The sequence below is a fragment of the Hemicordylus capensis genome, chromosome 1 (genome assembly GCF_027244095.1).
Source record: "Hemicordylus capensis ecotype Gifberg chromosome 1, rHemCap1.1.pri, whole genome shotgun sequence".
NCBI classification, from domain to species: Eukaryota; Metazoa; Chordata; class Lepidosauria; order Squamata; family Cordylidae; genus Hemicordylus; species Hemicordylus capensis.
Genome location: NC_069657.1, coordinates 356,536,451 through 356,548,078, shown reverse-complemented (window position 1 = coordinate 356,548,078; position 11,628 = coordinate 356,536,451).

The following is an 11,628-nucleotide window of genomic DNA, read 5'->3' as shown; positions in this document are numbered from 1 at the left end:
GGCACCTTGGTGGCTTTATTTCTGCCTCTTGTCTGCAGCGAATGCAAAGCCTCGGGGGGGAAGTGCTAAATGCATATGTTTAATGGTAATTAATCTCGCGGTGCGACTCTCGAGGTCTGGTTGGTTCCTCCACTCCACCTAGCCGCCACCGATTCTGAATCCTTTCTTGGGTGTCCGTGTGTCCTCCTGCCTGTGCGCGCCTGCAGCCCCAGCCCCAGCAACACTCTCCTCCGCCAACTGCACCACGTGCAGAAGGCAAGCGAGCCGAGCTGGGAGGATGGATGGGACGCATGCATACGCAGCGCGACTTGGCACGGCGGCCAAGTCACGTGTGCGTGCGTGACTAGAGACACCCTGGCTGGCAAGCCAGAGGGCCTCTTTCTGGCTGGCGATTGGCGAAGTTCCGTGGTCGAAGCAAGGCAAGCAGCAGGAAACTAGGCACCCGCCACGGTGCCCACCGGGCTGCCGCCAAGCCATGGGGGGGCGGGCGCGGAAGGGGCCGCTCGTGGGGGAGTGGGCGCCGCCGCCGCGCTCCCTTGACTGCTGAAATTTTTTTTAAAAAAATAAAAAAATAAAAAATTGGGGGGATCAGCGGGGGTCATGGCAGCGCCCCCCACGTGACCCGCAAAGATGGTGCCCGGGGCATGTGCCCCCCCTGCCCCCCCATCGTTAAGCCTCTGCTGAGCAGGGGGAGAGCAACTGGCTTTGTCCAACCCTAGCACAGCACCCTCCAGTGACTATTGCTGGTGTCTTATTTTATGTTTCTTTTTAGATTATGAGCCCTTTGGGGACAGGGACCCATTCCTGTCTGTGTAAACCGCTTTGGGAACTTTTGTTGAAAAGCAGTATATAAATATTCGCTGTAGTAGTAGACAACACCTGATGCAGCAACTTTGCTGAAGCTAAACCAGTCTGGGTCTAGGCAGTGCAAGATTAACTTCTTCAGGTTCCATAAAAGAAAGTCACAATATAAATGTAATAAATAGAGCAGACAGGCAGGTTCATTCAGATTCTATTAAACATCTCCTAAACATTAGTGCAGTATATCAGTATATCAGTCAGTATGCCTGAAAATGTCTGTAAAGATGATTTTTCTGAGATGTTCTTAAAAGGTGCTGGAGCCTGAAATTGGACTGTTTGAGCACCAATAATGGACAAGAAACTACGCATTATGGCTTGTATCCACATTTACCAATGCAATGGAAGGTCCTTTCATCACAGAAGCAGAGTTTTGTTCAACTACGTAAGTCCCACTTGTAGGGCTTCTCCCATGAATGCAGCTCTTCTTTAAACTGGAGGAACTTCCACAAGCACTGTGGTAAATTTGGATCAAAATCTATATAATTATGCATTTTTTATGGTTGTTTGGATATTGCTTTCTAGAAAATATTGGTACTGCTAGAATTTTAGTTTTCTGGATAGAGGATTTTGATATTTTGATATAGGAATCTTTGACTTTTTACAACACAGAGTTCTAGCTTCTTTTGGTATAATGAATTCTGCTTCAGTGAAGGGTGCTCACTGAATAGGATACTGGATGTTCTTTAAGGCTTCTCTAACATTCTGATTTTATGTAACCTGCAAGACTGAAGGTCAGTTTCTCCCAAACAATCTAGTTTCAGAATATATACATCTTTCTATAGACATGAGTTGCTTCCACACTAGTACTTTAGTTTGGAAATGACACTCTTCTTTCACTCGCTTCTTTTGGAGAATCCAGACAACATAGTTGCCAAATAGTTACACCTAGTGCCTTCTGTCTTATTGTTTTGTTTTTGCAGACTTGATTTATGGAGGGCTTTCCTGCCCCCCTTCCCCATTGCACGTGATTGCACTATATACATTATGGGACAGTATAAATAAGCTTTTTAGAAATCTATAAAAACATGCATATAGCAAATGCCACAAGGGGATTTATCAGATACAGGCAGCTGTTGCTTGCTGCTTTAATATTAATTGTAAGGTAAAGTGTGCTGTCGAGTCAGTGTCGACTCCTGTCATCGAAAGAGCTCTGTGGTTGTCTTTGGTAGAACACAGGAGGGCTTTACCATTGCTTCCTCCCGCACAGTATGAGATGATGCCCGATATAGGTGTTTCCCATAGTCTGGGAAACATACCAGCAGGGATTCAAACCAGCGACTTCTGACTTGGTAGTTAAGCCATTTCCCTGCTGCGCTATTAAAGGTAAAGTGTGCCATCAAGTTGATTTCGACTCCTGGCGCCCACAGAGCCCTGTGGAGAATAGGGAGGTTTCCATTCAGGTACAATTAATATTAGCCACCTGCTGCGCTATTAGGTGGCTAATATTAATTGTACCTGAATGGAAATCTCCCTGGATGCCCAATCTAAGGAAATGGCTAGTGAAATTTTGGTATATTGCAGAGTGGAATAACTGACAATGTATATTAAACTGAGACAGAATTATTATAAGATGTAGGTTTTATTGTGTAAGATTTTGGATGTCAGTTCACAATATGAAGAATTTAGAACTGTACATTATGTGAAGGTCAAACTTGACGATTTTTAGAAATATTTGTTTAATGGAGAAGCAGATTGGAAATTTTGTCGTGGAGACATGCAGGGTTTTTTTTGGTTTTTTTAAAAACAGAATTGAGTGATGTATTTTGTTGTTTGTAATTTATATTAAAATTCAACAAACAACAAAACACATTGCAGGGCCAACCTGTCCACTTGTCTCCTTTCTGTTCAGTGTGAGTGACAAATTACTCTTTAATTGGCCCAACATCTCTGTTCCCTATTGAGGTGGGAAATTTGTGTCTCCAGTAGGGATGTGCATGGAACCATGGAGGTGCGGTCTGGCACTGGGGTGTATGGAACTTTAAGGGTGGGGGAGTAGTACTTACCCCTCCTGCCACTCTTCCCCCTCTGGCGCTGGACTTTTTTGCAAAGTTTTTGGGGCGGCAGCGTTCCTCCCTGCCGTCCCTGCCCCCATCGTTGCCCAGCAAAAAGGGAAGTTGAGAGCACGCATGTGCCTGTTGCGGTGCGCGCCTGTCGCCGCCGCACGCACGTTGCACACACACCGCACACGTTGCATGCACACATGACATGTGCGGCATGTGTGCACATGGCGATGACGGGTGCGCGCATGCCACAACGGGCGCATGCGTGCTCTCAACTTCCCTTTTTGCTGGGCAACGACGGAGGCAGGGGCGGCAGGAAGGAATGCTGCCACCCCAAAAACTTTGCAAAAAGTCGAGTGCCGGAGGGGGAAGAGCGGCAGGAGGGGTAAGTACTACCCCCGCCCTTAAAGCTCCTCCCCCCGCCAGACCGCCGGCCCGGCCCCAATCCAGACCGGTTCGGAGGCCTCTGCCATAGCCCTGGACCGGTCCGGTGCACATCCCTAGTCTCCAGTTTTATTTTTGATTTTAAAAAAGTTGTCAAATTGTGCTATTTCTCACACACATACAAATTAAAGCCACTTCCGGTGGGAAACTACAGGTTACTCACCTGTAATGTTGGTTCTTCTAGTGGTCATCTGTATTGCTACACAAATGGGCTATGCGCCTGTGCAGAGACCTCATCGGAATCTAACAAGCTCAATTCTCCTGCTTTGGGCGGGAACCCTGCCCCCAGCCACTACATGCCGCTGTGCTACTCCTCATCCCCTCAGTCACAGAGTGCAGCTTCAGTGAACCCCACGGGGAAGACGTGTGGAAGTACAGATGACCATTAGAAGAACTAACATTACAGGTGAGTAACCTGTAGTTCTTCGACATGGTCTCTGTCTTCTACAGAAATGGGCGCATAACAAGCTAGCACCCAAGGAGGAGGGAAAACAGAAGCAATGTATAATCTGCCAGAAAATTTTATTTCAGGAATAAGCATATTAACTGAAAATAGATTGCAGGACACTCCTGCCAAATACAGCATCATTTTGTGCCCTAGTATCAATTGCATAATGAGGAATAAATGAATCTGGCAAAGCCCAAGTAGCTGTCTGACATATAGTGTCCAACGGGACCGCACAATCAAAGGCCACAGAGGTCACCATGGACCGAACAGTGTGGACCTTAACTGTTGCCAGCAACTGCTTTAGCCAATTGATAACAAAGTTCAATTGTGGAAACTATCCACCTGGACATGGATTGGGACAAGACCTGTAAACATTTACAGGGCCCATCATACAGAACGAACCTCTGCATGTAGGACAGAGCCCTTTGAACATCCAAATGGTGTAACCTCCTTTCCGCATCCGATAAAGGATTTGGAAAAAACACGGGCAAAGTGAGTGGGGACAAATGGTGAAACATGGACATCACTTTGGGCAGGAAATTAACATCAGTATGACTTTGTCCTTATGGAACTGAAGGTATGGTTGGTCAGCCCTCAGGGCCTGCAACTCACTCACCCTCCTGGCAGAGGTAATGGTCACCAAAAAGGGGACCTTCCAGGTCATGAGATGGGGATCATTTGAAGCCAAAGGCTCAAAGGGCGGTCGTAGAAGACCAGCCAGTACCACTGATAGGTCCCAGGCCAGTGACATGACTGGATCGTCCGGGAACACGTGTGTCAAACCCTTCAAAAAACTTTTAACCACCGGATCTTTAAACCAAGAAGTCTGGTCAGAGGGGGAATGCGCCACAATGGCCGCCAAATATACCTTAAGGGAAGAAAGCTTTAAACCAGATTCCTTAAGGGACAATAGATAGTTACAAATATCTTGCACTGATGAGTTAAATGCATCAAACCTATTCATGGAAACGAAGGAAGAGAAACGAGTCCATTTATGACCATATGACTTCTGTGTGGACTGCTTTCTAGCAGCAACCAAAACTTCTTTAAGTCTCAACGAGAAGTCGGCAAGACCTGCTGTGCAGTCAGATGAAGGGACCAAACATCCGGGTGGAGCACCCGTCCCTGAGATAGCAGGTCTGGCAGGACCAGTAGGCGTTTCCAGTCCATCGCCAAGTGCCTCAGGGTCGGAAATCAAGGCCTCCTGGGCCACTACGGGGCTATCAGGATTGCCCTGGCTAGATCTACCCTCAGTTTGTGCAGGACCCTCGGAATGAGGGGAAACGGGGGAAACACATATAGAAGAGGGCCTATCCAAGACAGGACAAAGACATCTCCCAGAGAACCATCACTCTCTCCTCCCCTGGAAGAGTAGAGGGCACATTGTGTATTGTTCTGGGCAGCAAACAGGTCCAAAGTTGGGACCCCCCAGTGTACAAATATGTCCCTCAGAACACCCTGATGCAGTGCCCACTCGTGGGAGATCACTGTCATCCTGCTCAAAATGTCTGCCTGGATGATCAGTGTACCCTGAATATGGACCGTCTGAGGTGAAACTTTGTGTGCCAGGCACCAATGCCACAGGTCCAGAGCCAGAAACAGAAGGCTCCTTGACGTGCCGCCCTGTCGATTGATGTAGGCTTTTGCCATTGTATTGTCTGTTTGTATCAGCATGGCATGACCCCCAATCAGGGGCAGAAAGCCTTTGAGAGCATTGAAAATGGCCAACAGCTCCAGTTAATTGATGTGCCAAGTCCTCTCCGTGGGGGACCAATGTCCGCTCAGACGAAGCCCTTCCAGGTGAGTTCCCCAACTGAGCTCCACCACATCTGTTGTGACCACTTGGCTGGTTCAAGGTGCTTGGAAGGGGGTACAGTGGTCCCTCGACTTACGAAGATAATCCGATCCGAACGCACGTTCGTAGGTCGGAATTTTCGTAAGTCGAAAAGCGCATCCACGGAGGCCCGGAAACACTCGTAAGTCGAGGAAACCGCATCTAAAAATTCGTAGGTCGAGGAAGCCGCATCTAAACCGGCAACGACTTCCGGTATTTTTTGTCGTTCGTATGTCGAAATCTTCGGATGTCGAGTGCTTCGTAAGTCGAGGGACCACTGTACTAACACTCAAGTGCCAAAACTCTGTCCACCACTGTGCCATGGCCCATACCCAAGGAGGGGGCATGTGCTCTAGGTAGCCCGGATCCGAAGAAGATCGAATACATCCAAAGACCATCTCTGAATGACGCGCATCCAAAGACACGCTCGTGGTAGTGTTGGGAACCAGGCCTGATCTGTATACTAAATATGCTCATTAGCTAGCATACAAAATTAGGCCTGTTTCATCAGTGTCACAAAGTGACCAGTTCTTTTATATAGTGACCATGTAGGATCTGGGCGCAAGGAAGAAAGGAGATCAAAGCAATCCTAAATGATTAAATGGGCTTTATTGAGTATAAAAGAATAACAACATCAATCAAGCTGAGCACAAAGCAGAACAATCTATCAGTATTACTAACAGTATTTCAACCCTAGCCAGCAACAACATTCACCCAGTGTTCCTAGCGAACACATGTGTGTGTATTAAATCTTCCTAGAGCCTAATAGAATTCAGATATAAATGGAAGGGGGGGTAAGGTAGGTTGAGGGCTGACATGGTTTGGGGAGATCAGGAATTAGTAGAGGGAAGCGGGGGAAAGGAGAAGGAGGGGAAAGGATTGAGGGATCCATGGCTTGTGGGGTGGCATATTACCAGGGTCAGAGGCTTGAGAACGGTGGATCTTTCAGCTGAAGGAGAGAGGCTATGGCTGGAGACAGGAGCTTTTAGAGCGATGATCAAGCAGGCAGTTTGCTCAGAGCAAGGCTGAGAGTCATAGCACCATGGCTGGGGAAGTCTTGACTTCTCACTGCGCAGCAGAAGTCACAGAGTTCCTGTCCATGGACAGAGTTCCTGCTTGTTGCCCCACGGCTTAGCACTAAACTCTGGGATGGCTCTTGAGCAAGTATGCTTGTTAGGCAAGATTGCTAGGGAGTATCATGGCTGGGGAGTCTTGACTTCTCACTGCGTAGCAGAAGTCACAAGCAGTCCCCTTCTCCCTGGAAAGAGTTCCTGCCTCTAGCCTCATGGCTTGGGCAGCAAACCCTTGGATTACTCATGAGCAAGTTTTGCTTGTAGGCAAAAGCTGCCTGTAGGCAAAAGACTGCCCGCAGGCAAAAGACTGCCCCTCTGCCATGTCCAGAGACTCCTTCTTATAGTGGTACCATCCTTTGATGTTCATTTGAGTCTTCTGGATCACAAAAGGCGTCTATTCCTGCTATCCTCTGGATATTGTCTTTTAATTATCAAAATTAGCTCAGGATATTTGGTCAGTCCAGGGTAAACAGGGTCTCTCCTGTTAGCAGAGTATTGTTCTATTGTCATTCCCCAAAACAAACCTACATCTTCTCCTGCCTTGTCCCAAGGATGTTAAAAGTCAGGAGTTAGTGAAAGATTTAGCTCTATTTGTGTGAGACAGCAATTACATCATTTCTTGTGTAGCTCTGTCTAGTGTGTAATTATAAAAAGAGAATATTTAAAGTAACATCAAAAAGGGGTACATGTGTGAGGCGAGTTAATCAATACATTTGACTAAGGCAGAAGCATCCTGTCTGAGGTAAGGGGATAATTTCAACAGTGTGAGACTGGTAATCTTTTGTGAGATCCACAAACACTGATAAACAATGCTAGATCACCCCTGCCTTTACAAATCATTCACCAGGCAGTCATGAGATCTGGGTGTCATGTACTGGTTAGGTCATCTGAATTCAGGCATTAATTCATTCCTTAATATAAAATGAAATCAGACACAGGCCTGAATTCCATATATTTCTGGGTTGGTACCTCTGGGTCTAATGTTGGGGCACGGGCCAGGCGTCCCCAATAGTAGGACGTATGTACTCGATGCCATGTGACCCAACAGGCGCTGTATGGAACGCATGGTCTGTGGGCCACCGGCTAAGAAACTGGCTGCCAGCTTCTGGAGAGTAACTATGCAGCCCATCAGAAGGAAGACTTTTTCCAAGGTTGTCTCAAATATTAGCCCAATGAACTAGATTCAACAAGTGGGCTCCAAATGGGATTTTTTGAAGTTTATCTGGAAACCCAGCTCCTGCAAGGTATCTATCACGATCTCAAGTGCGTCCAGAACCGCACTCCTGGTGCTCGCCATGATGAGCCAATCGTCTAGCTATAGCAGCACCTGCAAACCCTGCTCCAATGCCACCACCGGGCCGGACATTTTGTAAAAACCCTCAGCGCGGTCGTGAGGCCGAACAGCAAGGCCTTGAATTGATAGGTGATCTCCCTGATCTGAAACCGCAGGAAGCGTTGATACTGAGGGCGTATTGAAACATGATAGTACGCATCTTTTCACAGTCCAGTGAAACCATCCACAAGTTTCTGTCCAGGATGGTCATAATGGTTGGTACTGAAAGCATTCGGAACCTTTTGTAGACCAAATGTTTGTTCAGAGCCCTGAGGTCTAGAATAGGATATTGACCACCGTCCGGTTTTGGTACCAGAAAGTATCAGGAATAGAACCTGGGCCCAGACATATAATTGTGAGGATCCACTAGTCCGTAGTCACTTTGCCCCAGCTCGCTGAGAATGTGGCCAGGCGAAACTCGAAGCACCCCGAGTCATTGTTTCTTCTGGGGAACACTCAGGTGCTGTTTCTGAAAAGCCGCCTTACTGGGCTGGCCTCCCGACTTGTATCTGGGTTGGAACTTGTTGCCACGAAAGGACCGTTCCGAAGGCAACTGTTGCTGGGAAGGGGCCTTTCTTGACTGTTAAGATGACCACAAGAAAGAAAACCAAAAGCAAGGAGAAAACAACAAGGGGATATCTCAGTCCTACTCGTTGCTGAGCTGTAGACTGCATGATCTTCACTGAAGCATGGACGAAGAATGACTGAAGGGATGAGAAGTGGTGCAGCTGCATGTAGCGGCTTGGGGCAGGGTTCCCACCCGAAGCAGGAGAATTGAGCTTGTGAGATTCTGACGAGGTCTCTGCGCAGGCACATCACCTATTTGTGTAGCAATACAGATGACCACTAGAAGGACCAATGTTACAGGTGAGTAACCTGTAGTTTCCCACTGGAAGAGGCTTTAATTTGTATGTGTGTGAGAAATAGCACAATTTGACAACTTTTTGTGTAGAAGACAGAGACCATGTCGAAGAACAGGAAGTGACTAATTAAGGGCCAAGAATGGAAGCAATTAAGTTACAGTGGAGCATCACTGCACATAACTTCCTTTTGAGTAAACGATGTAGAATGACCTTGCTTATGAACACAGGCATTGGCAGAGAATATATGTAGTATTAATGCCTTGTGAAACCACCATTTAAATTCCACTTTAGGAATGTAGGGAGCTGCCTTATATCAAGTCAGACCATTGGTCCATCTAGCTCAGTATTGTCTACACAGACTGGCAGCAGCTTCTCCAAGGTTGCAGGCAGGAGTCTCTCAGCTCTATCTTGGGGATGCCAGGGAGGGAACTCAGAATCTTCTGCATGCAAGCATGCAGATGCTCTTCCCAGAGCGGCGCCATCCCTTGAGGGGAATATCTTACAGTGTTCACATGTCTCCCATTCAAATACAAACCAGCACAAAACCTGCTTAGCAAAGGGGACAATTCATGCTTGCTACCACAAGACCTGCTCTCCTCCCTTTCAGCTCATTGTAGAAAAGCATTACCTCAGTAATGGTCAAGGACAACCATACATGCCATGATAGCATGTATTTGCCTTAACAAGCTTAAAAGTTGGTTTGAAACGTGATCTAGTTCTTTAATTGCTGACTCTTTTAAATGTCCATAGAGGAAGGCACTGAGCATCCATTTCATTTTAGCCAACCAATTTGGGACTGGCATTTCCAAATGAGGGAAATGTTTTCTTCTTTCTCTTTCCCATAGGACTAGCCTGGCTATAATGCAACTACTTCTTCTTCTTCTTCTTCTTTTTTTTGCGAGACTCAAATTACTGCAAGTTTGTATTTCCCCTTGCTGAGTTGCATGCAGCCAGCCCCTGAAGTGCTCCCATGTGCATTATTTCCCCCTTGTGCTGCAGTTCAGAAAAGTACTTGACACAGCCAATGCACAAAGTCTGTCCAAAATCGGATGGCATGCAATTCGGCACAAACACACTCCCTTGAGTTGCCCTAACATATGATGTACTTCGAGCTTATTAGCCTTATATGGACATATTTTAAATATATTATTTACAATATATAAAATTATAATCACAAATCATATCAGTCAAGTGCTCTGAAGAATCCCATCATAGCACCAAAGGAATCTGAGAAGTCAGTTCCATTTATCCTGTGTATAAGTACTTGCCTTAATTCGTTATACGGTGTATAGCTTGTCGTCATTCACAGAAGGAGAAGGTATACAGATCCATTCCTTAATGAATTGTCCCATTGCAAACTATTTTTTGTGTGACAGGGCTTCTGTGACTTTAATGGCTGCATAACAGGAAGAAAGAGGGTTCCAGGTAAAGATATCTCTCCTCAACTGCTGTGCAGCAGCTAAATGAAAGGCAGCTACAGCTTTCCTACCCATTCCTTCCCTACTGCCATTGTGTACCCTCTTCTATAGGGATAAAATGAGAGCTCTGTTTGCTTCTTACTGCCTATTTAGAGCAGCCTGAAAGCGGGGTCTGTACTGGAAACAAAGTCCGTGGTGACCAGCCCTTACCGTGAGCAACCTTGACCTGGAAATCTGGTCCTGTCTGTTGTGACCGACAACGATTCATGTTCACCCCTGATCCAGACAACTGTGGAATCCCCAGTACTGACTTCTTGCACAGTTTTGTGACTGCGCTTTGTTTCTGCTTCTGTCTGTCGGCTCTCCCTTCCTCTCTGAAAAGAGTGGTTTCGCAGCTGCTGGGCAGTTGGCCAGTGCAGATCATTACAAGGATGCAAGCTCGCAATCTTAAGCAGAAATAGCAGGTGAAAAGTGTTTTATGGAGATTGTTTGTCATCCTGCCGAACAAACTGCAAATGTAAGGAGACTCTGTTGGGGGAGCCTGTGTGCAACTCACCCAGCCATTGTGTGCTGTTCTGCAAGGGGGCTAAGATTTCCAAGCACTGGTCATGTTCCAGAACTGCTCTGTAAGACTGGAAACAGTCTTCTGGAGCAGAGGTTCTCAACGTTGGGTCCCCAGATGTTATTGGACTTCAACTCCCATAATCCCCAGCCCCAGTGGTCTTTGGTTGGGGATTATGGGAGCTGAAGTCCAATAACATCTGAGGACCCAAGGTTGAGAATCCCTGTTCTGGAGCATAGGCAGCGCTCAACAATCTTAGCCCTGTGGAGCAACATCGTGCATGCAGGGCTGGGAGGAGTGTGTGTGGGCTCTTGGCTTGCCATCACAGAACTCCCTTATATGTGTACTTTTGCTAATCAAGAGGTCAGCCAGTGTTAGGAAAAGCTGTACCTGCTGATTTCTGGCTGTTATGCAAAGCATAACAATTGAGATGCATAGCTCTAGGTCAAGTTCTCCAAATTGCTCAGAAAGGGAAGCACAGATACACTTTGTGTTCATTTTGGTTTGTTAAGGACCTAAGAGCGCTGCTGAATCAGACCAAAGGTCCATTTAGTCCAGCATCCTACAGTAGTCAACCAGATACCTCTGGAAAGCCCACAAGCAGGGCATGAAGGCAACAGCTTTCAACTGTTGTTCTCCATACTGGATATTTCATATAGCCACCATGACTAATTGTGGTTGATGGACCTATCTGTTATGGATGTGTCTAAAGTTATCGAAACTAGTGACTATCACCACATTCTATGGCAGCAAATCCCATAAATTATGCATTGTATGTAGAAGTGGGTTCTA